At 42.7% G+C, this 25,528-nt stretch overlaps 2 long non-coding RNA genes across 2 annotated transcripts in view; one reads left to right on the forward strand and one right to left on the reverse strand.

Moving 5' to 3' along the window:
• LOC310846700 overlaps nucleotides 1-25,528 on the reverse strand; it is a 560,034-nt gene that overhangs the window by 278,310 nt on the left and 256,196 nt on the right. The window lies entirely within an intron of this gene.
• On the forward strand, nucleotides 16,123-24,668 carry LOC310846693. The gene is made up of 3 exons (XR_014565478.1): nucleotides 16,123-16,371; nucleotides 23,607-23,783; nucleotides 24,248-24,668. It is a non-coding gene; the product is annotated as an uncharacterized lncRNA (long non-coding RNA).

Raw genomic sequence — 25,528 nt, forward strand, 5'->3', positions numbered from 1 at the left:
TTGCTAAGCCAGGACGTCTTTCATAAATCTGATCTTATTATTGCAATTTTCTTTAGCTTTATTCAAAATAAAGAAGAATGAAAACATAGGAGCACGCAGTCCGGTAATATATTAATTTTGCCACAAGAGAACTGTAAACTGCCCTCGCCTTTAAGTGCATACGTAATTGCCTCAATGACTTAGGCTATCCTTTAGGGTGTGCAGGCTCAGGTAGTGATTTTTTTTGGGGGGGTGGCGGCTGCTTGTTAGCCCTAATGATGGAAGCGAGGCCCACTGCCTCTAGCAAAAATCTGAAACTATTTTGAAACAAAGATATCTTAACAACCTCAGAAATGGCGGGTGCCACTAGTTAGTGAAAAAATATAGAATGAGCCAATTATTCTTCCACAGTAAAGCAAAGTATGTAATTTGCTAGCATCACCTACAGGTGAAAGCTCAGTACTGTGCACTGCATGTATGGGAAAATGTGCTTTTGAGAGGCTTAAAGTGGGCAAGTGATGGAAATAATCAGCAAACAATGGTGTCCAATTTGCTCAAGGTCCAACTTGCTCAGAAAGCATTCGGCTCCCGATGCTACACTCCCCTGCTCATATTCTGAGTGGAAACAGCTGCAGACAGACATCTTTGTAATGTGCGAATGGTCAGATGTGATTCGGAGAGGAGTAAACTGAGAAGGTCCCAGGAGCTTTGCTGTCACATGTCTTAGATTTAGGCCTGATCACATCCACATTACAAAAGGCAAATTGCAAAGGAACTGAAACTGATTAGGCCAGTTGTATACAGTGCATTGTTATGCAAGAGTTTCAGCAAAGAAGAAAAGTGTTGAGGTTATTCATTTGTGTGCAGGATGCATATTTAAATAGCCCAGACATGCAGCTAAGAACTTTCGCCAGATCAGGGCTCCCAGAAGTGTACATGAGTCCAAATGTTTGGACCAAATATTGGCCTATTTGGGCCCCACCAATTCATTCTTTAAACAAAGAATGGACGTTAAACTCATTCTTGCAATCTCATTAGTGCTACCTTTGTTCACATTTTCAGCCTGACCCTGGGCACGTTTAGGAGACTAAGGGCTTTCCCATACTTTTGTTTCCCTTGCCACTTTGCTCCAGGAAAACCCATGGTTTAGCACTGAACAGGAAACCATTGGCAACCAGGTTTTCTAAGGATTGCCATTGGTTCCAATTTAGTGCGAAAGAGTGGGATTTCCATGGGAAAGTGGTAGGGCACGTTCCAGTTTTGTTGGGGTGTGGAAATCTGCTTTGGGAGGCACTGATTTGGGCCAGGGGAAAATGATGATGCTTAATCCACTGCCACCCACTGCTGCACCTCTCCCCAAGTTGCTTTTCTCTGACATTAATGAGACCCTACAATAGCATACCTTCCCTTACTGCTTCTCTGCCTCAAAGTGCAACCTTCTGAACTGCTTTTCCTGTAGCAAAAGCTACAGCATGGCTTTTCTGTGCAACTTTTGCCTCAAGTTCATCGGGTTGTTATCAGCAATGGTAGGGCTACACAATATGCTAATGAATGTTTCTTTTTGAAATACCTGTCTGTTGGTTTATGTGAAGGCAGGGGGGAAAGGGCATTTGCTAGGGAGAAATGGTGGGCAAAAGGAGAGGGTGCTTAACCCTTTCTACGGCCACCAATCCTCCATTGAAATATAACCCCCTCCCAGCTAGATTTATCACGGCTATACTACTATACTATCATTTCGCCTGGTGGGAGAAAACATTTTTAAAATTCCCATTTGGCCCGCAGAGAAGGCTGCTTTGGACGACTTATGGCCACATGGCCTATACCTGTGGAGATCAAGTGTGGGACAAGAAAGACATGACTGGACTAAAAGGAATTTTGCATGTCAAGCCTTGCGCAGTGGTCTCCACAAGCGTGGACAACCCATTGGAGCTTTGCAAACCCAGCAATCAGCTGGTCTACGCACTGAGAGAATAATTGGTACAATTCATTTTATTTTGAACGCAATTGTTTCATTAAAAATGTGGGATAATTCCCTCCTTTTTATTTAAATTTACATCAGTGAAGAAGACTTGCTGGCCCTTGGCATTTCCAGAAAAGGCCCTGTTGTTTGAAGGTTTCATGACAATATCCAGAAGTCTCTGTAATGATGCACAGTTTGCTGTTTCAAGTCTTGCTTCGGTAGCATTTCTCCATGGGACAAAGGGTTATTTCCCCCCTTCCTTTTGGGCTGAGGCAAATGCACCTTGCCCGACAGAAGCCTGCTGAAATTCCAAAATCAGCCCTTTCATTTCCTGCTTTATGTTCCAGATTGCTTCAGTCGGTGCTTGATGAAGTAACCTGCGATGCGTCAAACTCCATCAGAGAAGAAGCCTTGGGAAACCATAATTCCCTTTCCCCCTGTAGCCTTAGAATCTGTGTCCAGTAACTTCGATGAGCCAAACAGCGCAGAAACAACCTTTAGTTGAACCTTTGGGCCTCACCATCTAGCCCATAATTCTTTGTCAGGCTGCTGTATATTTTTAAGTGCATAATAAGCATAATTTAAGGTACTTAACAGGTTGCCACAAATATAAATAATGGGAGAAACATCTTCTTGGAGTTAAACTAAGAGATTGGCAGGGAGCTTACCTAAAGGCAAATGGGTTGAAACGTGTCCAGACCTGTACTCCTGTTTCTCAGTTAAATGCACTTTAGATGTAAACTGACAGCCTGCTTTAAAATAAAAAAAATATATATAAAAATTAACCACTTTTTCTCCTTGCTCAAATGGCTTGTGTAATGGGTTTCCCATTCCATAACAGCAAAGATGGAGCAATGAGACTCTTAAGCTGGCTTAATCAAGCCGCCTGGGAACATGCACATCATATGATCTGCAGCTCAAGAAAATGGCAAGGTTGGGGTGACCTATGGTGTGATTTCAGTAACATCATATTTCATCCCAGAGCGTAGTGAGTGTTGGTGTGGGAGTATGATTTGTTTGAGTGTGTATGCAATTCTTATATGGTCCTTCTGGAAACAAAATTGTCTGGTACTAGAAGATAGCCATAGTGGGGCTCCTGTTCCTCTAAAGCCACAATCGCATACTCACTGACTTGGGAGAAAGCCCCACTGAAATTGCTGATGTGAATATGCATAGGGTCAGGTGACTGAAAAGTATCACTCAGGACAGGAAGAACCATACATATGGAATTTGAAAAATTGGCAAAATGTCCAGGTTTTTGCCAGTAGAACCAGGAAGTGTGTGAGGTTCATTTCCCCAAAAAGTTCAAAAACTTTGTGACCGGATTGAAATATGGCAGCCCTAGAAGAACCCTTAGTGACTTGCCAGGGGGAACCCCAAAGCAATTTTAATAAAAATCAATGAATTTCAAACGAAAGAATTCAAAGACGGCAGACTAATGGAACAATGGGTTATTTAAAGGAATCAGAATCTACCCACTCTATCTAACTGAAGTTGTACCACTTGTCCACTGTAAGGTGGACAAGCTATAAGCTCATAGGAGCTTCATGCCCCTCTCCCTTCCCCTTTTCTCTTCATGCATTGCTTTTGTCATGTCTGTCTTGGTTTGTTTACACTGCAGTTTCCCATAATATCCACAATGAGAAATGGATATAAGTTTATTTTCAATGAGATGAAACCAGGATCCTGATTTCATCTCCCGGTCAAAATTAAAGCTACAGTTTCCCTTCCTAGATGTAATGGAAAACAATGGTTTAAACGAGTACTTCCCAAACTTGGGTCTCCGGCTGTTTTTGGACTACAGTTTCCATCATCTGTGACCACTGGTCCTGCTAGGTAGGGATGATGGGAATTGTAGTCCAAAAACAGCTGGAGACCCAAGTTTGGGAAACAATGGTTTAAACAAACCATGATGGAAAGGAGAGAGGTGGTGAAGAGGGGCATGACGGGGCTCTCAAAATTGTTACCCTGTTGATTATTTGAGTGGTCCCAAATAATTTGAACTGGGCCTACCTGTCCTTGAAATTCTAGGTAAAGGTAAAGGGACCCCTGACCATTAGGTCCAGTCGTGGCCTACTCTGGGGTTGTGGCGCTCATCTCGCTTTATTGGCCGAGGGAGCCGGCGTACAGCTTCCGGGTTATGTGGCCAGCATGACTAAGCCACTTCTGGTGAACCAGAGCAGCGCATGGAAACGCCGTTTACCTTCCCGCCGGAGCGGTACCTATTTATCTACTTGCACTTTGACATGCTTTCGAATTGCTAGGGTGGCAGGAGCAGGGACCAAGCAACGGGAGCTCACCCCATCGCTGGAATTTGAACCGCCGACCTTCTGATCGGCAAGTCCTAGGCTCTGTGGTTTAACCCACAGCGCCACCCACTTCAGGTACAAAAACAGCTTGTCTAGGACAGTATGCATGAACGAAGGGATGCTTTTAGTTTGGTCAGAAGCTGTGCCAGCCTGCTATTCCTGCTTGCCTACGAGTTAGCCAGGGAGTCACACAAAACAGGTGTGAATTTTCTTAACAACTTCTTGCATACACTTTGCTATATTTTGAGGTTCACTTCCGCTTCTCCGTACCCAATAAAACGGTAATGTGCAAACTGCTGAAATACAGACATTGGGGCCAGGAATTTAGGCATTTCCTCTGGAAAACGGATCTGACTGCAAGAAACAGAATGTGTGCACTGTATTAGTTTAAGCAGGTACACAGAGGCCGGAGTGAGCTTCTCCTTTGTGGAGCACCTGCAAGGAAGTGATATCCTAACCGGTTTCCATGTGCATATGCCTCCGCTGGCTGCTCTGATCAACGCCCATCAATTAAACAGCTGAGACCTAAGCAGAAACATGTGTCCATGCCTCTCGTGGGCTGCCCTCCTTTCTCAGTGCAGTGTAGTGAGAAGGCAAGGGCATAAGTAAGGCTGCAGCCAGCCAAGGGCTCATAGGCTATGCAAATAGGGTCCCCCACCCACTACAGCTTAATTCTGTCTATTTTTCTGAACTGGGTCCATGCATGTTTAATGTCACAGTCTTGCCATACACCTCTCGGAAACGAGCGAGATCATTCAAAACAGCTGTTTATACATATTTGCGAGAGGGAGGGGAAGCCACCACAATGCGCTGCACTTCGTCTCATGTCAAAAATTCTTCCAAGTTATTGTAAAAAGGGATTGGGAACAGGAGCCACAAGGCAAACCCCTCCTTAATTTTCTGTTTTTCCTCCCGTTGATTCACTAATGTTAAGCCCTGGGCCTGTGTTCCCATCACTAGAGGAATTCCCGTTGACTGCACACAACTGATGTTTGTATATGTTACTGTAATGCTTCAAAAGCATCAGAGCCCGCTGCCTTTATTAGCCAGAACTAAACAAAAAGGCTGGATGATCCTCTCGTGACCTTACAAAACTTCGTGCGGAATCATAGTCACTCAAGGGCACCCCAAGTATCCGTCTGTGGGAAAGGGATCGGGGTTGATTAGCACATTTAAAGGCCAGGGGGATTGGCAGAAGGGTTCAGAACTCAACAGATAATGGACTGCCCTTAATAATGGAGCTAAACATCCAGTGTTTGAGAGCCAGTTGCTCAGCTCTCGGAACTAGAGGAAGAAAGCAGTCATTGCACATTTGCATGGAAGCCCGCATGGTGCAGAAGACAGATTGCCCTGCCAAGGAGCCCTGAGTTCAGATCTCTGCTTAGCCACTGATTGATCTTGGGGCAGTTGTGATTTCTCAGCTCAATCTACCTCACAGGGTCACTGCAAGGAGAAAATGAGATAAACCCCATGTACATCACCCTGACTCCTTTGGAGGTGGTGGGATACAAAAGTACAAAATGTGGAATTGCGTGTTTAGCCATACCCTCCAAAATTTCTCCAATTAAAATGGGGACGTCCTATTCAGTGCTTTTTTTCTGGGGGTACGCATACCCCTAAACATTTTGTGAATCTAATGGGATAAGAAAATAAAAAAGAAAGAAAAAAGTTTCTTCTCTAGTACAGTAAATGGTCAGTTCCATTGCTACCCCCCGGTGGCGGCCTCATTTCCTGTCACAGTGTTTCCTGAGTCTCAGACAAAAGTGAGCGTTTAATGTGTGAAGTAGGAGTTGAAATCTAGCACTGTGATTGGTCAGTTTTGTTGTTACCACCTCCGATGGCGGCTTGATTTGGCAACGGACACCAACAGCAAGCAGAGGAATCGGGAAGATGTTAGTGCACACACAACCTCATGCCAATGTGGAAGGTCCTGTCAGCTGTGTAATATGAGGTATTGCATGTTCTTTGTACTTTTGTCCATTAACTGTATTTCTTTTTCTTTTTTTTAGGTGAATGTGCATTCTATTTTTTTTAATAATTTTTTTTTGATTTTCCAATTTTTAAAATAAAACAGCAACATCATATAACCATTGATAAGATCAAACAGATACACAAAATATCATTAACTGTATTTCTTTTTCCCAGTTTGAACGATAAAATGGTGATTTCCTTGAATCAAAATGAGAGTACCCCTAAACATTTTTTTTAAAGAAAAAAAAGCACTAGTGCTATTCATGAATAATAGTAGTAATTTTACTATTTATACACTGCCCATCTAACTGGGTTGCCCCAGCCACTCTGGGCAGCTTCCAACATATATAAAAACATAATAAAACATTAAATATTTTTTTTAAAAAAACTTCCCCATACAGGGCTGCCTTCAGATGGCTCAGGGGCCACATAACTCCCTACCCTCCAACATTTCTCCAATGAAAATAGGAGATGGAAATTTGAGTTCCCTCAGGTGCACCCAGGTTTGTTGTTTGAGTTGACAAAACAAGAGTCATTTTCCTTTTTTAGAAAGGAGCAAACGAGGGCCTATAATATTTCCCCCTCTTCCACACATTCATTGCAGTTATAAAAGCTGAAGGGAGAGCATGGCCATTTGGATTCCAGGCGTGAAACTGTGTTCACAAGTCTTAACGTCTTAAGAAGAAATACATCTCAATCATCCACACTCTGAATGTTTCATGGGGAAAGCAGAAGAGTTCCTCGTGTTAAAAAACCCTCAGTGTTGCGCATTGGTATTCTACACCCCAAAGACACAAGGCATCAGGCGTTGGGCAAAAAGTTAAGCATCTTACCCAGAATAAAACCAGGATTTTTGCCGCCGTCAACAGATTTTAATATGTTTGCACTTGCCACATAGGCAGCAGTAAGTGAAACTACATAGGCAGCAGTAAGTGAAACTTCTGTTTGCTTTTTTTTTTTTTTACCATATATACGAAACGTGCTTCTTTTAAGATGTTCTTTTTAATTCTCAAGATGGTGCTGCAAAAGTACCACAAGGAAAGGTTACACAAAGCAGCCGCAAATAAAGTGCATGTGCATTAATAACTTAGCTTGGCTTTTTGTTTAATGTCCAAGATGATTGGAACAGATTGTATCATGAACTACTTTCCCTCTCGCTAATTAAATAGCACTCCCCACTTTCCATAAAGCATGCTGGTTTTTTTTTAAAAAAAAAAAAGAAAAAAAGTATCTATAGTCACTCCGCTGGATAAATTACTTTCAAGTAAGTGCCATAAAGCCCATTACATTCCTTCTTTAGAAGTGGATCAGGTCCAAACAGACAATCAAAGGATTTCAAAGGGATTATTTTAGATTAGTAAAAAGTAAAAGAGTCATGAGGCTCTGACACGATCGTAAAGGCAGAACGGATAAATTAGAAGCCACATACCAAACAAAAGTGCTCTTGCAAAAGCAGCAGGGGATCCAAAATAATAAAAAAACAAAACAGAAAAAGAAAAATCCTACTGTATTAACCTTAGCCCAAATGGAAATCTGTTTATACAGGAATAAAAATGTCAGAGGTCCAATGCTATCTCCTTTGCAAATCAAAAAAAAAGTCATTTCAAGTGAAAAATAATAAGAGCCACAAACTTAAACTGGGCTGCCTAAGTAGTCTGGAGCCAGGTTGAGGGGGGGGGGGGCAGTGAGAAACGGGGGCTGTTCTTTCTGCAGGTCCCATTTTCAATTTCGGAGAACAGCCCATGTTATGATTTAGCATATTAATGAACCATTATTGCATAACTGTAGTTTTATTGGAGATATATGACCTGCTAAACGATGCTGTTTTTCCAGGGAGGGGGGAAAGTTTGCAATACCAATTCTATGGGAATGTTTCCTGCTGCCAGTTCCTAAATCTTTCAGGAGCTGTCAGCATGCTCAGAAATCAAGCCCAAAATACCCTAGCAGGCATCAGGACATGCCTAGGCCTTCTATTTTATTTTTTATAAAAAATGCAATAGAAACCATTGCAGAAACACCTTAAAACATGAGAGATTATTGAGAACAAGATCATCCTATCGCAATTGTCAATCTGAAGGACACTGTCAGGTACGTGAAATTTAAGCTGCTCCTCGTCGAAATGAAACTTGACATTTAAAAGCAAACTGGGTTTTTTTTTCCTAGCTAATTTCTGCCCGAAGTAATTATCCTCAGAGCTACATTTACAACCCCCTTTGATACTAAAGTGAAATTCTGCTCAGAACAACAAACCAAGAATAGAAGTCTGTCATTTCTAGTCAGACTCTGCCTTTACACACAGATAAAAAATTGCAAGTAGCCATGTTGGTTTATCAAGGGAGTGGGAGTGGTGAACCTTCCCAAAGAAACCTTTTATTAGGACCAAATGAATGGGCACAAAGAAGTAAACAAGCTTTAGAGTTCCTTAAACCATTGTGATGAAGAGTTTTAATTGACTTAATAATAATAATAATAATAATAATAATAATAATAATAATACCCCGCCCATCTGGCTGGGTTTCCCCAGCCACTCTGGGTGGCTATCAAAAGGATTAAAAGCACAATAAAACATTATACATTAAAAACTTCCCTAAACAGGGCTGCCTTCAAATGTCTTTAAAAGATAGTTGTTTATTTCCTAGACATCTGGAGGGAGGGCGTTCCACAGCGCAGGTGCCGCTACCAAGAAGGCCCTCTGCCTGGTTCCCTGTAACCTCACTTCTTGCAAAAGCTTGTTCACTTCTTTCTTGGCCCATATCTCAATGGTAGGGAATGGGGTTTTTTGTGTTTTTTAAAGGATTTTAAATTCTAGTGAGGTTCAGGCGTGAGGCAAGAGGAATGATCACACCAGAAGAACCTGGAGATCCCCAGCCAGTCAAGGTCAACAACAATGTGCTAGACCAGTAGGAAACCTTTGGGCCCCCCAGATCTTCCTGAGCCAGAAATCCCATCAGCCCTAGCAAGCATGGCCAATGGACTGGGAATATGGGAATTGTGGTCCAGCAAATCTAGGGTGGGAGAGAGGCTATAGATAGAGACAGAAATAGTCTGACCCAGGTTAAGGCAGATTCTTCCATTTTTTTTACTTGGTTCAAATGAAGGATTTACTGTTATTCTTGCGTGTGACCAAGATGCTTCATGGTCTATTGGTAAGCAGAAACATATATCACAATTCTGGAAAGAGGCTGAGAGAGCATATATGGACAATTATTTTACACTAAACTTTACTACAACTTGAAGTTGGTATATGGTTATATTTACCCCTCTTACCTTACATAAAATAATAAATCTGTAGGTAGGATAATGCAGATGACCAAACTATCCTGGGTTCAGAGATCTCATAGACCCTCCAAGTGTCCCTATTTTCCAGGGACAGGCCCCCTTGAAAGCCATCCTGGTTTCTGATTTGATCCCGGAATGTCTTGCTTTCCCTTAGGATGTCCCTGTTTTCATTAGAAAAATGTTGGAGGGTGTGGAGTTATGTTACCCCTGAGCCAAGGAGATAAGTAACCTTACAACTTCTAGAAGGCATTTGAAAGAAGCCCTGTACAGGAAAGTTTTTTATTATTATTAAATGTTTAATATTTTATCATGTTCTTATATATGTTGGAAGCCACCCAGAGTGGCTGGGGCAACCCAGTCAGATGGGCGAGGTATAAATAATAAAATTATTATGATTATTATTACAGAATAGGATATCCCTATTCTCATCAGAGAAATGTTAGAGGGCATTAGCTCATCCTGGATATATGTGGCTCATTGTACGTGCTCTGGAGAGGGTCACAACCAGAAAAATTCAAAGGAAATATGTGGTTCTTTCCTGCAAAGGCTACAGGTAGCTTTACTGGGGATTTTAATGAGGTACTATTCATTATTTCCGCAGCACATGTAAGGCATAACCCAAACAAGTACATAATATAGAAATGTACTTAGAAATGCCCTGCAATGGGAACTGCACTAATACCACCATGTCCTTATGGCTCATTTCAATGTGCTGTCCGAGTATTCCTGCCCAAAGCTTACTAGGAAACTGATTACTAGTGCTTCCATCAAATCTGATTACCTGGACTATCCTATTACCCCGTTCTTATTCTAAAGGCCATTTTCCAAAGTGGTGCTCCAAAGTTAAATGGACAAGACCTGTTATTAGTTAATGAGGGTCAGGAAGGGGGTGGACTTTATTTAAAGCATCACATCGTTGCTTAATCTGGTAAAAGGAAGATTTCCGTCCCTTAGTAGAGTGATCTACGTGGCTATTCGAGTTGTGCCTTTCAAATTATGTCAGGGAAGCAAATCTAGTACTTTTGCACCTTACAGACTCAGTGTTTTTTTAAAAAAATATGTTCTGTGCTATCAATAGGTTGAAGGTGGCCTTTAGTTTATCTTAGTTTGTTTTAAAAGTATTTCATTTATTTATTTAGTTTATCTTGGTTTATTAAAATTTATTAAAGACTATTAAAGGGAGGACAAGTCTTGGCAGCTGGGTGGGTCTCTACTTGCAACAACTCCTTGGGGAGACACTGAAAGAAATATCAGAGCAGGACTGGACAGAAGGTCGATCAGGATCTTGCAAGAAACTGCTGGAGGGTGGTCTATCCAGTGCAATCACTGTGCTTGCAGAATTCCTCCTTGTTTGCCTTGCACTCCCCTAAAATCGGTTTTGGAGGAATGAGAGACCTCCTCATCCAGAGTAGGTTAGGTGGAGCAGGAAGAAAGGAAGGGGAAGTTCAATTGCCTGAGTGAAAGTCATTCCACTATCTTAATGACTTCGTTGGTTAAAATGTTAGGTGACTTGTCGTACACCTGAAGGACGTTCTGATACTCAGTAGTTTAACAACATCAACAACATTACTCCTCCTTCAGTCCTTAGAGGCCCCTCCAGACTGGTGGGATTTTGTGAGTGGATTTTGCAACGCATCATTGGCACAATAATAGTACATCAGTGATGGATTTATATTGGACTGCCCACATGTCATTCTACTGTATGAGTTGTTCTGAGCTGCTTCCCCAATGTTGCCACATTATTGCCATCTGTAGGGGCACTTTTGTGCTGTATAGTGAAAAAAAAAGCAAGAGAAAACAACAGCAAACCTGGAGTATTTGTAATATGAAAAGTTACAGGATTTCAGCAAGAAGCTACAGGGATCTGATTGGAAACAGGGCAGTAAATCAACCCCCAAATCTTTGCAGGTGAAAACAGTTTTAAAAGTGAGATCATGTGGAACCACCCCAATTCAACTGTGAACTCAAATAATACACAATAGAAAGACACTCATAGGAGCCCAAGATGGAGGCAGAAGTGACTGATTTGGAGACTGAAACTGGGGAAGTAGTACAAGGCTGGAACTAGACACATCAAAAACGTGTTTCAGGATAACGCGTTGTAAACTTCATAAAGGGAAATCATGTTGGCGAAAGACGGGACTCCACAGCGCCATCTGGTGTCAAAGTGTTATAACACATATAAAGTGCTTTTTCTTTACTAGTGTAGCTGAGTCCCAAGTCATTGAATTATATCTTTGGTGGGATGTTGCCTACCGAAGCTCATGCCATTTTATAATAAAACACTTATTAAAATTTAGTCTCAAGGTGCCACCCAACACATTTCTTTTTATTGTGTATGACTGTTGGTTTTTCATAGTGTCTGGCTGCAGAATGGTGATGACTCTCATAGATAACCAAGGCATTTCAACCATTATGGAATACTGTGTTCTCAAAGACTTGATACTGAACTCATTCAGCACCTGCAGGAGAGATCAAGCTATATATTTAAATAAATACATGCAAACCTATGATAAAGGACATTGTTTTAGCCCTTGATACTCCAACAGCGATAAAGCTGTCCCCGTTGGACAGCTGGGAATTTTGCTAATATAGGAAAATCTCCCAGATGGTGTGGCAGCGTGTAAATCCTCAATTTTAAGTCCCCTGGATGAGGAATATGGCTACACAGGACATGCAAAAGCATGCTTGAGAAAATGTTTATGTCAGCAATTTATACTGCCCCAAAGGGACCTGGGAAGCACTCCCTGGTCAGCCCCAGAGGACCATTTGCCTGGGGAGCTTGTAGCCAGGGCTCCTGCAACAAACAGCTGTGCAGGCTTTTGGGAGGCAGAGACATGAGAGGACACCAGAGGAGGGATGAAAGGAAAGGAGGACCGAGGCCAGTGTTGCCCGTGGCACCTCTGATCATCATTGAAGGCATCTCAGGGCACACTGGTTGAAAACCACTGGCTTATGGTATTTAAAATGACTCCCCCCCCCTTTAATTGTAGATTCATACAGAATCGGGACAGAACTATCCTATGAATGTAGGCATGTAAGACTGGCACAGACACTGAAATCCATCCCTAGCCTTTGGCTCTTGAACCAGCTTCGAAAGAGTCAAGAAGGTCTGGCAGTGATGATTAGCCAAACCTCTAGGTCAAGTGATGATGTATTCAGAAGCAACAGAAGCTGCTCAGAATGGAGGTGGGTGGGCAAACTTTGAGAAGAAGGCTGTTGTCTTTGTGGCCTTCTTGTGGGCTTTCCAGTAGCATCTAGCTGGCCAACAGGATGTGTGACTGGTAGGGGGTAGGATCTTAACTCAAGAAGGAGGTAGATCCTCACCACCACCACAGATGACATTTCAATTGTTGTTTTAACCTGTTTTAAACCACTGCCCGCACCTACATCCATTGATTGCACCATCTCTCTCTTTCTCCTGTTTTACTCACTGTTTTCTTTTATTGCTCTTTCCTGTGGTCCTCCCCCCCCCCCCCCGCTTTTAAATTTTGTTGCTGGCCATTCTTGATCATCCCTTTGCAACGAAGAGCAGCATGGGCAATATCCCAAATAAATACATAAAGGACACGTGGTAACACAGAGGCTTCTCAAAAGCAGGATCACATTCCAGAAACAGTTTCAACTCAAAAGAAGCAGGCCGTGCTGTCCATAGACAAGTGCAACTCTTTCCCCCACTCCTGTTTCCCCTCCCCTGCCCCCAGGAAGAACTGTTCAATAAATTTCAGTCTTATCACCTGCAGGTTGAAGATTAATAAGGGGATGCTCCTGCACAACTCCCATTGACATGAAACAAGATAAGCCTTTTCCTAGGCCTTTCCAATTCCAGAAGGAAGAGAATTCTCTCAGCAACTCATTCCTGCACACACACACAAATGAGAGAGAGAGAGAGGGAGGGAGGGACTCCAGAACTATCATAAACCTGGGTAGCTTAACACTCTTATAGAAATTGTCCTTTCCACAGGTTATCTGGAATCCCTGCGGCTAAGTGATAATGCTGATATGTCTCATCAGCTTGGATAGATGCCCTCGCTTTGAGGCTTGGGTGAGATCCTAGGTCACTTCCATATGTCTTGTTTTTAACCATTTGTTCTGATTTCTTTGCACAACATTTGCAGGGAGGTTCTATAAGGTCCACTGCATATCGGGCATTCGTTCTGATTTGGTGCGAGGGAAGTTGTTGTTTAGTCGTTTCCGACTCTTCGTGACCCCATGGACCAGAGCACACCAGGCACTCCTGTCTTCCACTGCCTCCCGAAGTTTGATCAAACTCATGTTGGTGCTGGGGAAGTTATACAACACTGTAAGCCAAGCAATTGCTATTCCACACTTCTCAGGGCATTTCCCCATCACTTTCCTTACAGCAAAAATAATTTTGGGTGATACACACACACACACACACACACATATATCAGGTTTGTTTATTTATCTAAGAAAACAATATTCCATCCATCACCCTATATCCCAAAGCAGTTTACAAAAAAACAACGCAGAATTGAAAACATTGATGAAAGCATTAGAAAGTAGAATATAACAACAATCATGGTGCAACAACATTCTGAAAGAAAATGGCAAAATCTACTTCAATTGCACGCCGTCAGTTTTCCATTTCACAATTCAGCCCTACCCACAAAATGCCAGCAGGCTGGAAACAGCACTAGGCTCACGCCCATACTCTCCAACTAGTTAAGACTGCCCTTCTTCAGATTCACACCCTGGAGCTGACCAATAACAATACACTGTTTCCTTTAATGCTCCTCAACTTTACTGCATTTTCTCTAATGCAGCCTAATCCTGCTCAATTTCCAATCCTCTGCTGCTCATACATTTTGAAAGAAGCACCATTAACACTTGCTTTTACACACATTAGGCTTTGAATCAACTTTGTTTTGTTTTTAAAGGGGCAAAAATCCCCTAAAGGGCAGCGCTGGAGAAAGTTTAAACATTTTCTATTCATCCTGTTCAACACCGCTAACCAGAAAGCAGCTGAATTCCCCCCGCCTCCCCGCCATGTTCAGGACTCCACTGCATTTGCTATCAAAGGTGACATTATAAAAACACTACTGAGATGATAAATGATTACATGGTAGAACCACCTCTTATCTCCATTCAAAACGAAACACAAGGAGGTCACTTGCAAAATAATTGTTCTGGACTGCTTTTGATGCTTTAAAAATGTACATTGCCCTGTTTATTTATTAGAAAGAGCAGTATCTCAATACTTTTACAAATGAATAAATCAAAGCAATATGGTTTAGCAAAGGGATAGCCAATGTGAGGGTCTCTAGATGCCATTGGATTGCAGCTCCCATCAGTCTCAGCCGGCATGGCCAGCGACTAACAAGGAGAACACCATGTTGGCTGTCTCTGGTTTTGGAGGAAAAACATCAACATTGGATTACTATAACATGAGAAATATGTGATAGATCTGAATGGGTTGTTCAATCAGTCTGATTATTTTTTTTAAAAGACCCCTAAGAAGTGGCTACTCAGAATACTGCCATACAAACTCTAATCCTACCTATGCTTCCCCCTTCTATCCTAGTTTGAAGGTAACGGATTGTAACCTTGGAGCCCAAGAAAGTAAAATCTCTCACTGCTTCCATTTCTTCCCCTTCTATTTGCCAGGAGGTGATGGGACCAGAGGCCATGACCTTAGCTTTTTTGATTAAAAATATTAGCATTCTGCTATTGCAAGAAGGAGCAAGGGTCTTCACAAACAGCCAGACATTGGTAAAATAACCCTAATGGAAGGTCTTGTGGAAGGGCTGTAGCTCAGTGATAGAGCGTCTGCTTTGCCTGCAGAAGGTCTCAGGTTCAATCCTGGGCATCCCCAGGTAGGGAGGGAACCCAGCCTAAAATCCTGGAGAGCCTCTAAGAGTCTTTGTAGACCATACTGAGATAGACCGACATGCTGAGATAGATAGACCAATGGGCCAACTCTGCCAAAGACAGCTTCCTGCGCTCCTTTGTATGTGAACTGCTTTGAACTAGGGTGTGGTGGTTTCTTTGTTAAAAACCACAACATTCAGAGAAGGGACTTGGAAAGGAATATTCTTCAGTGGGTCCAGTGCCTCTCCCAGACATTCCATTGCCACCATCCTGGCTAGGGACCCACCTGGCTCTCTGCAAGCATCGCCAAGTTTGTTCCAAAGCGGGTATCATTTCTTAGGAGGGCTGGCTGGATCTGGAGTAAACATTCCCAGTTCATTAAGATTTGTTGTTGCTGAACATTTTCCATTACCTGGATTTATGTGCTGTGTGGTGCTTAATCATGTTTGCGAGGAGGAGAGCACTTTTCATTTTTGCTTTTCAAGATTGTGCTGGTGATCACACACGCACACCCACTTATAAGCATGCCCGCATATACAGATTCTTTTCATTTGGGTGTGCGCAGGGAGGGTGATGAATGTTGATGTTTATGAACTTCAAAGTATGGCAGCCTTGGAAACTGAAGTGCTTTGTTTATGCAGAGTCCAGTTACAACCCAGAGGGTGCCAATGCAAACTTCTCAGGTCAGACTGCCATGCCAGAAATGTCACCCACATTCCCCTACTTAAAAGGGCAGCCCTCTTTCGAAGCAAAAAAAGTAGGGGGACACCTTCCTTTGCAGCCACTGTGGTTTTAAAAATCCGAGGCCTAACTATGCTGTCTCAAACACAGCAGTTTTAAAATATGCTTTTATCTGATTCCCCCATATATATTTTTTTATCTCAGCAGGAATCCACTATTACCAGCTAAGCTGATTGATTGCGTCCTCTAACCAGCCTCTGCACAAGGCACACAGCATGTCCTTTGGACTGGAAGTCAGCTTTCATCCTCCAGGACCACCTGGATCAGCAGCTATTTTGGGTACTGTCAGCACACCACAAGGTCAGAGCACCTCTTTTCTTTTCTTTTTGGGAGATGGCAGCATCTTACCTGCAAAACGTGGCGACGTTCTCCTTTCAAAAGAGTCAAGTTCCCCACACTTTTACTGGAGCTGTCCGGAGGGAAGTATGATGCATCTTGTGGCAATTTCCCTCATTTGTTCCAATTTGTTCTTTCTGATCTTAGACAACAATGTGAGAAATCATTTACGGTCCAAAGAGTGCCTGTTTCAAAGCTTTCCATCTCTTTGTCATGCTCTGGTGTGACCAACACCAAGGCAGAACTATATAGATCTGGGGTTCCAAGTGTGGCACCCAAGGGAATATTGGTACCCCCTGCCTCCTCTAGTTTTTTAAATTTTGAAGGGTTTGGAGTGCTTTTGTTGTTGTTTGCAGGGAGGGGCACCTATCATTTTTGGGGTGGCTTCCTTTTTGTCATGTGTTTTATTTATTTGGGGGCCTTAGTTTGGCTGCCCATTGTTGGGTGGGGGTTCTGAGCATCACTAATTTCTGTGAAATGATCATTCTGTAGTGCCCATGATAGTTCTGGACCCCTGTAGACAGACTCCATTCTCTTGGGCTCTCACTGAGTACTATGGAACTAGTAAACTGTAATATAAAAATGAGTGGTGGGGAATAAGTTATATTCTGTCTGCATTCAAAGCCGAACCTACCAAATTTTCACTTTCAGAAACAATACATGAATCGAAACACAGCTGCGCTTTGAAATTTTGTAGTGCCAGCCTCTAGCCAAGTACAAAAATGCAACACTAGGGTAAATTGTGCAAAAAAATATGCATACATTTAGTGAAAATAACACACAGTAGTAACACATTCTATTATGGAAAATTCCTTTGCAAAAATGTGCGCATTAAGCAAAATTGCAAACCCAAATGTGTATATTCAGAGAAATTTGCTCTAAGATTGATGGATTTTCATTTGGACTATTAAAAATAATTTCAAACTGATGTGAAAATATGAACATAAGATTGGAAAAATTAGAAACTAAAATTGATAGATTTACCTGTCCACTTTGGCACTGGGATGGAAGCAGATCCATGTTGCCTCCTTTGAAATGTTAATGTCCCCCATTTGCGAATGTTTGACAAAATAACTATACACCAGTCAAAAAGACTAATTTCCTTCTATGTAAGTGAATGTCTACCATTCACTACTGTGCTATTCTGAAGACTCTCATGGCAGTGGAGACAACAATGGTATCTCGTATCTGACGCAATTTTGTAGTGTTGCGTATCTACGGACACCATGCCATATGGATCTGTGTTGTGTGCTTGTGCCACATATAGACTTTACTCCCGTTCCACTTCCTTACCGGTCTAGCTGATGGGGATTTATGGAAAGGCTAAAATGTTTGAAAATATTGTAGGGAAAATGTGTTTTTCTGTTGTTGGAGGGAGGAATAAGCAGAAGTGTGTGGGGGTGTGGGGGTGTGAAATATATGCAATACTTATCAAACCTCTACTTAACTTTATGACTTCTTGAACATGAAATGTATTGTGCATAATAATTTAACACATAAAATTGTACAGCTTGTTATGTTTATGAAACTCTAAAGCATAAATGACTTCATTTTATGAAAAACAATAATTACAAATATACCCAGTGTCAGCTAGCGAGGCGGGGGGGGGGGGCAGGGAAATGCAAGTTGCTGTGCCCTATGGGAGTCAAGTATATCTTAGGGCTTTTATGCCAGCTGAGAAAATAGGAATAAATCATAAATACATTTTGAAATTAGGAAGCATCTGCATTACAGTAAACAAAAGGTTTTATTACCTGGGCTTATAAGCAGCATTGTCAGGCAGAAAAAGAAAAGGTGTATGTTTTAGAGAGAAGGATAAGAAAACAAGTACCCCTGTAAAGCAGCAAAGGTTAGAATCATTGGCTTGGTGCCCCTGACTGCACAGATTGGACAAATTCACGAAGGAGAAAGCTACCAGTGACTACTAGCCATGATGGCTATGGTCTGTCTCCACAGCCAGAGGCCTCTTCTTCTTCTTTGGCGATCACTCATAGCCAACTAAGACTGGCTTCTATGAACACGGTTTTAATAGTGAGTCTGTGGAGGCCAGTTCTGGATCCACATGTCCTTCCACAGTGGGGACATAGGTTTTCGGGCAGGAGTTGATCATGGTGAGGGTTTGCCAAATGTACCTTCCTCTTAGCACGTTTCTCCCTCTCGTCCTGAGTTCAAAGTCCATGACACCTTTGATAAAGGCTGTTCTCCAACTGGAGCACTCACAGGCCAGTTTCCCAATTGTTGGTGTTTATACTACTTTTTTTTAGAATTGCCTTGAGAGAGTCTTTAAACCTCTTTTGTTGACCACCAGCATTACACTTTCCATTTTTAAGTTTGGAATAGAGTAGTTACTTCAGAAGACGATAATCAGGCATCTGAACACCATGACCAGTCCAACAAAGTTGATGTTGAAGAATTATTGCTTCGACATGGGTGATCTTTGCTTCTTCCAGTACACTGGCAATAGTTTGCCTGTCTTCCTAAGTGATATGTAACATTTTTTAGAGATACCATTGATGGAATATTTCAAGGAGCTGGAGATGGTGTTTATAAGTGGTCCATGTTTCACAGGCATGCAGTAAAGTTGTTAGTACAATAGCTTTGTAAACAAGCATTTTGGTGCCCTGCAATTGTCCTGGTCCCCAAACACTCTGCCCTTCAATTGGGAGAAAGCTGCACTTGCCAAGCTCAGGCAATGCTGGATTTCAGCATCAATGTCGGTCCTTGTGGAAAGGTAACTGGCCAGGTATGAGAAGTGTTCAACACTTTCCAACTATATACTATTGAGTTGGATTTGTGGCACTGCAGCGGGGTTGTTTTGTGCTTGCTGGTGCAGCCCTTTGGTTTTTTGGGTGTTGAGCAAAGATATTCAGGATGGTTTGGAGATCATCATCTGAGTGTGCATACACTATGTTGTCATCAGCATATTGAAGCTCTATGATGGAAGTTATGGTAACCTTATTCTTTGCTTTCAGTCTACTCAAGTTAAAGAGCTTTCAACCTGTTTGATATATGATTTCTACCCCGGTGGGGAGTTTTCCTTCGACAATGTGTAGGATCATGGCAACGGAAATAATAAATAGAGTTGGGGCGATAAAGACTCTCCTCCCTGGAAGAGAGGGGAGTGGTTGTGGGCGGGAGCCCGAGCTCCGCTCCTAGCAGGGGGCGTTAGCCCCCTGCCTCCTCCTCTCACCTGGCTGACGCCCACGCCCCTCGGCAGGCACCCAACCAGGTGCCTCCAAGGGGGCGTTTACAGCAGCCTTTTGCTATGGTGCCAGCTCCTCCTCGGCCTCATTCTTCTCTCCGTCATCTCGTCGTGAGTCAGTTGTAGGATCATGTGTAGGATCATGGTGTAGAATCATGTGTAGGATCATGGCAACGGAAATAATAAATAGAGTTGGGGCGATAACACAACTCTGTTTAACACCTGTTCCCACTGTGAATGGTTCACTTTGAGAGTCATTGTTATCTGTGATTGTTGCTGTCATATTATCATGGAGGAGCAAATTTATCTCAGCAGCCGACAGTCAGAGGTTACCTTCTGAATACCAGTTGCAGGAAACAACAGGAGGGCCCAGTGCTCTTGTGCTCAAGTCCTGATCAACAGTTTCCAACAGGCATCTGGTCTCATACCCTCTAACATTTCTCCAATGAAAATAAGGATGTCCTATATATATATATATAACTATTTTATTATTTGTACCCCATGAAACTGACTGGGTTGCCCAAGCCACTCTGGGAGGCTTCCAACATATATAAAAACCATAATAAAACATTAAACATTAAATATCTTCTTGGCTCTGGGGGGTCACATAACTCCATAGCCACAAACATTTCTCTGATGAAAATAAGGATGTCCTGAGGAAAAGCAGGTCATTTTGAGAAGAAATCAGGAACTGGGATGGCTTCTGTAAATCCAGGACTGTCCCTGGAAAATAGGGACACTTGAAGGGTTTGAGCAGTTGTTGTCTCTTTCTTGTCAGTTTGCACCTTGTTTATGTGTATATTTCCAAACAGTACTTTTCACGAAGTTTCAGTCAAGCTGCTTCTGTCACAAAGATGGAGGAGTCTGAGGAAAATGGGAAACAAATGGAGCCTGAGACTGTTCTTTGCCACCATATTATAGAAGCAATATACCAGACAGACGCCCAGACGGCATGAAGTAATTCTGGACCTCAGCAGAAAGAGCCTCATTCAGAAAAGAAAAGGTCAACCCTCACATTTATGTATATGTATTAAATCCCCCCCCCCCAAATGTACAAAAAACTTATCAACCCAAGAGGTTGAGCCCATGTTAGGAGAAGAAAGAAAACAAAAGATGCTACACCACTTTCCCTCTTTATAAACTTCCTTAGAAGCAGCTGTAGGCATATTGAGCACTATTAAACATTTCCTCACAATAACAGAAAGAGAGTTCAGGTTGTATTTATCCCAGATTATTGTATTTGTGGATCTGTGAGGAGTGTGAGTGCAAAAGCACTTCCCCAAGTATATACAAAAATGGAAGTTTAACACATCTCAGATGTATTGTAATAGCAGCATAAATGTCTGGGTTAATGTTATGTGTATTAGAGATTTTCTCCTTTTACATAAACATTATTTTTGCACAACCTAAAAAAAAATAGAATTGACAATCGTCATGTTAATAGACGACAAAAATCTCTAAAAGGTAATTGCATATGTACATTTGGCGACAAAGAATGATAGCTGGTGCATATTGGGTAGATTTCATTGACAGATATGATCTAAAATCCTGCTCCCTCTTCCTCCTTCACCTACACAAAGATCTTATTGAGAAACTTTTAAATGCATAATGTGGGACAATAAGAAAATAAGTGCATCTGCTTCTTTCTCACAAATGGGTCTGGTCCAAATGCATTGCTGCTAATATTTGAACCACTAAGAGGGGACTGTGAGCTCTCTGCCCCTTTACATCCACCCCCTCTTCTTGCCTGCCGTTGCCAGATTTCACCAGGTATAGCAGGGTAGCCAATGGACCCCGCAATCCTCTGGAGAAGCTGGCTCCTTTGCTAGTCGCCTACAGATGTACGAGAGGATGCTATCCTGTCACCAGTGTAGAAGGGGGATTCAAAGGCCAGGCCAGTCATCTTTTCCTCATGGAATTTTTTTGGGGTGAGGAATGGATGAAGGGGCAATCTTTCCATATGTCCCAGGCAACAAAACATCTCTGGCCAGTCCTCGATCTGGCAATATGTCTCCATGGACCCTAGTTATGATTCATGCTTATCAGGATTTCCTACATTCACCATGGTTTGCAAAACAGTTCCAATGTCCATTTAAGAGACAGACCGGCATCACACCTGCACCAGGCCTAAATGTGGGATACATCAGTTTTGCCTCTTGGCAGAGTGATCTCTGTGCTGGACTGTAATTCATTTTTATTTTTTTAAAAAAACTTATTTATTGATGTTTCACAATTATTATTTTTTACAGAAATTACTTTATCCATTGACTTCCCATCCCCCATTCCATAGTTTCCATTTTTATCCTTAAACGCTGCACATAAAGGTAAAGATAAAGGGACCCCTGACTATTAGGTACAGTTGTGGCTGACTCTGGGGTTGTGGCGCTCATTTCGCTTTACCGGCCGAGGGAGCTGGCGTACAGCTTCTGGGTCATTTGACCAGCATGACTAAGCCGCTTCTGGCGAACCAGAGCAGCGCATGGAAACGCCGTTTACCTTCCTGCCGGAGTGGTACCTATTTATCTACTTGCACTTTGATTTGCTTTCGAACTGCTAGGTTGGCAGGAGCAGGGACCGAGCAATGGGAGCTCACCCCGTCATGGGGATTCGAACTGCCGACCTCCTGATCGGCATGTGCTAGGCTCTGTGGTTTAACCCACAGCGCCACCCGCGTCCCCCGTATTTCACACTTAATATTCAATACACCCTTTTTAACCTTTTTATCTTAATAATTAATGGTGTTTCTCGTATTTCAAATCCTGCTTGCCTTTTCATCTCACTACAATAGTTCTTTAAATACTCGATAAAAAGTCCCCAATCCTCAAGGATTCCCCCCCCCCATCATTTCAGTCTCTAATCTTTGCTGCTAATCTTGCCAGTTCTGCATACTCCATTGTTTTTGAAAGCCATTCTTCCTTTGTTGGAACTTCCTCTTCTCTCCATCTTTGGGCATACAGTATTCTTGCTGCTGTCGTTATATACATGAATAAGTTAACCAACTCTTTTGGTGCATCATTGTCTAGAATTCCTAAAAAGAAAAGCTTTGGGTTTCTCGGGGAAATATTTAAATCTGATTATATACTGTCATCCATTCTCAGTAGTGACCAGCTGGAAAGGGGTTTCACTGCAGACCTGCTGGCCTCCTGGCAGCAGCATCTCTGCCTAATACTGGGGTGGTGAGGCAGGTCCGTGGCAAGGTTGGGGCAGATCAGGCACAGTGGCAGAAGTGCCAGATTGGCTCTGCCAGTGTGCCAAAAGCCACCACCTCCCTGCCTCACCCCATCGCTGCCCTAGCAGGAGCACCACCACCAAGAGCACAGCTCTCTCTGCTCCTGTCCACTATAAATCCTTACATTTATGGTTTTATTGAGATATCCTCTGATGGGCCTCTGTCTGAAAACATTCGGTTTGTTGAATACTTTACCTGCTACTGACAACAACCTTCCCCACTCAACACACACAAACAAACACATATATCCCACCAGTTACTACATTTCCAGACCCTCCATGTACCCCTATTTTCCAGGGACAGTCCCAGATTCACTGAAACTGTCCCGGTTTCTGATTTGATCCTGAAAGGTCCCTCTTTTCCTTAGCATGTCCCTCTTTTCATTGGAGAAATATTGAAGGGTATTTTAGGACAACCTTACTTTCATCAGAGAAATGTTGGAGGATATGGTATTGGATGCCTTCGGGGCTTTGCTTCTGGCGGAACTCACTGGAACTCAGTTCCGGCACCTCTCAGGTTGGCAATTTTGCCATTCTAAGAGAATAAGGGAGGTGTTCATGGCGAGTTCCAGCACCTCTTTTCCTAGGAAAAAGATAGCACTGGGTATTTTCATCAGAGAAATGTCAGGGAATATGCATTCCTGCCTCCCCTGGGCAGCAGGCCTTGTGTGTTGACTTTCTAGCATCACAAGCATTGTTAACAGGAAGGATTAATCTGAAATTGCAGGTCCTTTAACTCCTTGAACAATTGATTTCATTCACCTCGCAGCGTCTCCTTGCACCAAGCGCGGCGTGATAAGTATGAGGCCCCACAAACGGCGGGAACTGGAGATAACTGCAGCTGTACATCAGGTCCCATCAGGATGCGGCAGGTTCTCCGTACTGTGGACTCCATATATTAGCCCTCAGAAAAGTTGAATCAGCACACAAGTCCATTTCTTGAAAGGTATTAATCGCTTTAAAGGGAAAGAATAATAACAGGGCGATAGAGAGTGAAGGAAGGAGACGGGGAGAAATGCAATCTTTTAGGAGACTGGGACAGAACAAATGAAAATTAGAGCGGTAGTTTGCTGTCACGAGAGAAGCCTAACCAGTGAGCTACACTTCTCGGAATGGCATTTTGCTCCTGTAGTAACTCCTGTGAATCAGCGGACTCTTATATGACCATAAACCACAGGGATCTATATAAAGGCATTGCCCTGACTTATTCCATCAAGGCTGGCATTAGATGGTTGGGACCTCCAAGGGAATGAACCTAGGGTCTCAGCTTCCAAAAGTTAGCTCCAAGTATGTATGTGAGGGTTCTCAAAGGGAAGCCATAGGCAGCCCATCATGACTTTTTACTTAGGGATGAAGGTGGTTCAGTTCATCTGGTTTCTCTCATCAGGTTTTCCCTCCCTCTTCCCACAGCTGGATGTGTACACTGATTCCACCCAACAAACTGCACAATGGGATGGAGATAAGTTGATCTGTGATGGCTCATCTATGCAAACAAGTGACCATGGTGCAGAGGTCATCAGATGTTGAGAATGCATAGTTGAATAGGCCCACAATGAAGGACAAACTGCAGAGATCCCAAGGACTGAAAAGAATGAGAAGATGGAAGAATAGAGCACTAAAGGGAAGTAGAAAGCTCTTTGGAGCTCCAGGGATTCCTATAGGCTGGTGTCCAAAGAAATCACGCATCAATCACAGCTCTGATTTCACTCATTGGCTAAAAACATCGAAAGATGGGGAAATCCCTTAGAAGTGTCTTAACTTTCTTTCTACGAGGGCCTCTGCTGATATGGGTTGTGATGTCATTCACCCAATTGTACCATTATAAACCAGACACAGGGGAGTGAGGAAAACCCTTGAGTGCTCCAGAAATGTGTGGAAGAATTGGTGTTCCCTGGAGGAGCCCATGGAAGCACGTGCCAGGCAGATGTCTTCTTATGCTCTCACCACTTCTGACACCATCGTGCTGAAGCAACATGGGTGGCAGGGCCCATTAGGTTAAAAGCTTCTTCTTGGAACAAAGCAGATTTCAGCTGTTAACCCCAGCAGACCCACCCAGGTGGCCTCCCCACTATCAACTCAAATGGGAGGACCAAGTGGAAATGCCCCAGTGTCTTCCATTAAAACTAAACCCCTTGTTTCCATTTTAAATACGAGGCAATTGAGAAATCTTTGCAGGATTACACACATACAGTATTCTTAATTGGAATAGGTCTGAGAAAATGTGAGACAAGAAGCATTATGCGCTCCCATTAATGCATTACTTACCCTTTTTATTGCACCTGTGTGCTATAACATTATTGAACTCTTAATATTTGGAAAGTGTTTTTTCTTTTGCTGTTGTCTACCAGCAGTCATTTCACCAAGGAGTGATGGGTATGTTGGAGATAAGCAGTGTCCAGTGCACAGCGGAATGATGAAAAGTACGTGCCAACATGCTCTATATTACTTTATTTACACTTCAAAGCTGGTAATTTACAGAAAAACATCTTCCCTCTGCCGGAGCAGAGAAAGGCATCCTCTCTCCTCTAAAGCACGGAGAGAATCACACTGAACTGCAAAGAACAGTGAAAAACAGGAAACCAGTGTACGTCACATCCAGTCTCCTTTCCCGTGAGAAAACCCAACAGCACTTGACTGTGGAATGTAAACATTGTCTTGTGACAAGCACTTCGCTGCTCAGTGAAGGAAGCA

Source organism: Podarcis gaigeae (assembly GCF_964106915.1).
Source record: "Podarcis gaigeae genome assembly, chromosome: 6".
Lineage (NCBI taxonomy): Eukaryota > Metazoa > Chordata > Lepidosauria > Squamata > Lacertidae > Podarcis > Podarcis gaigeae.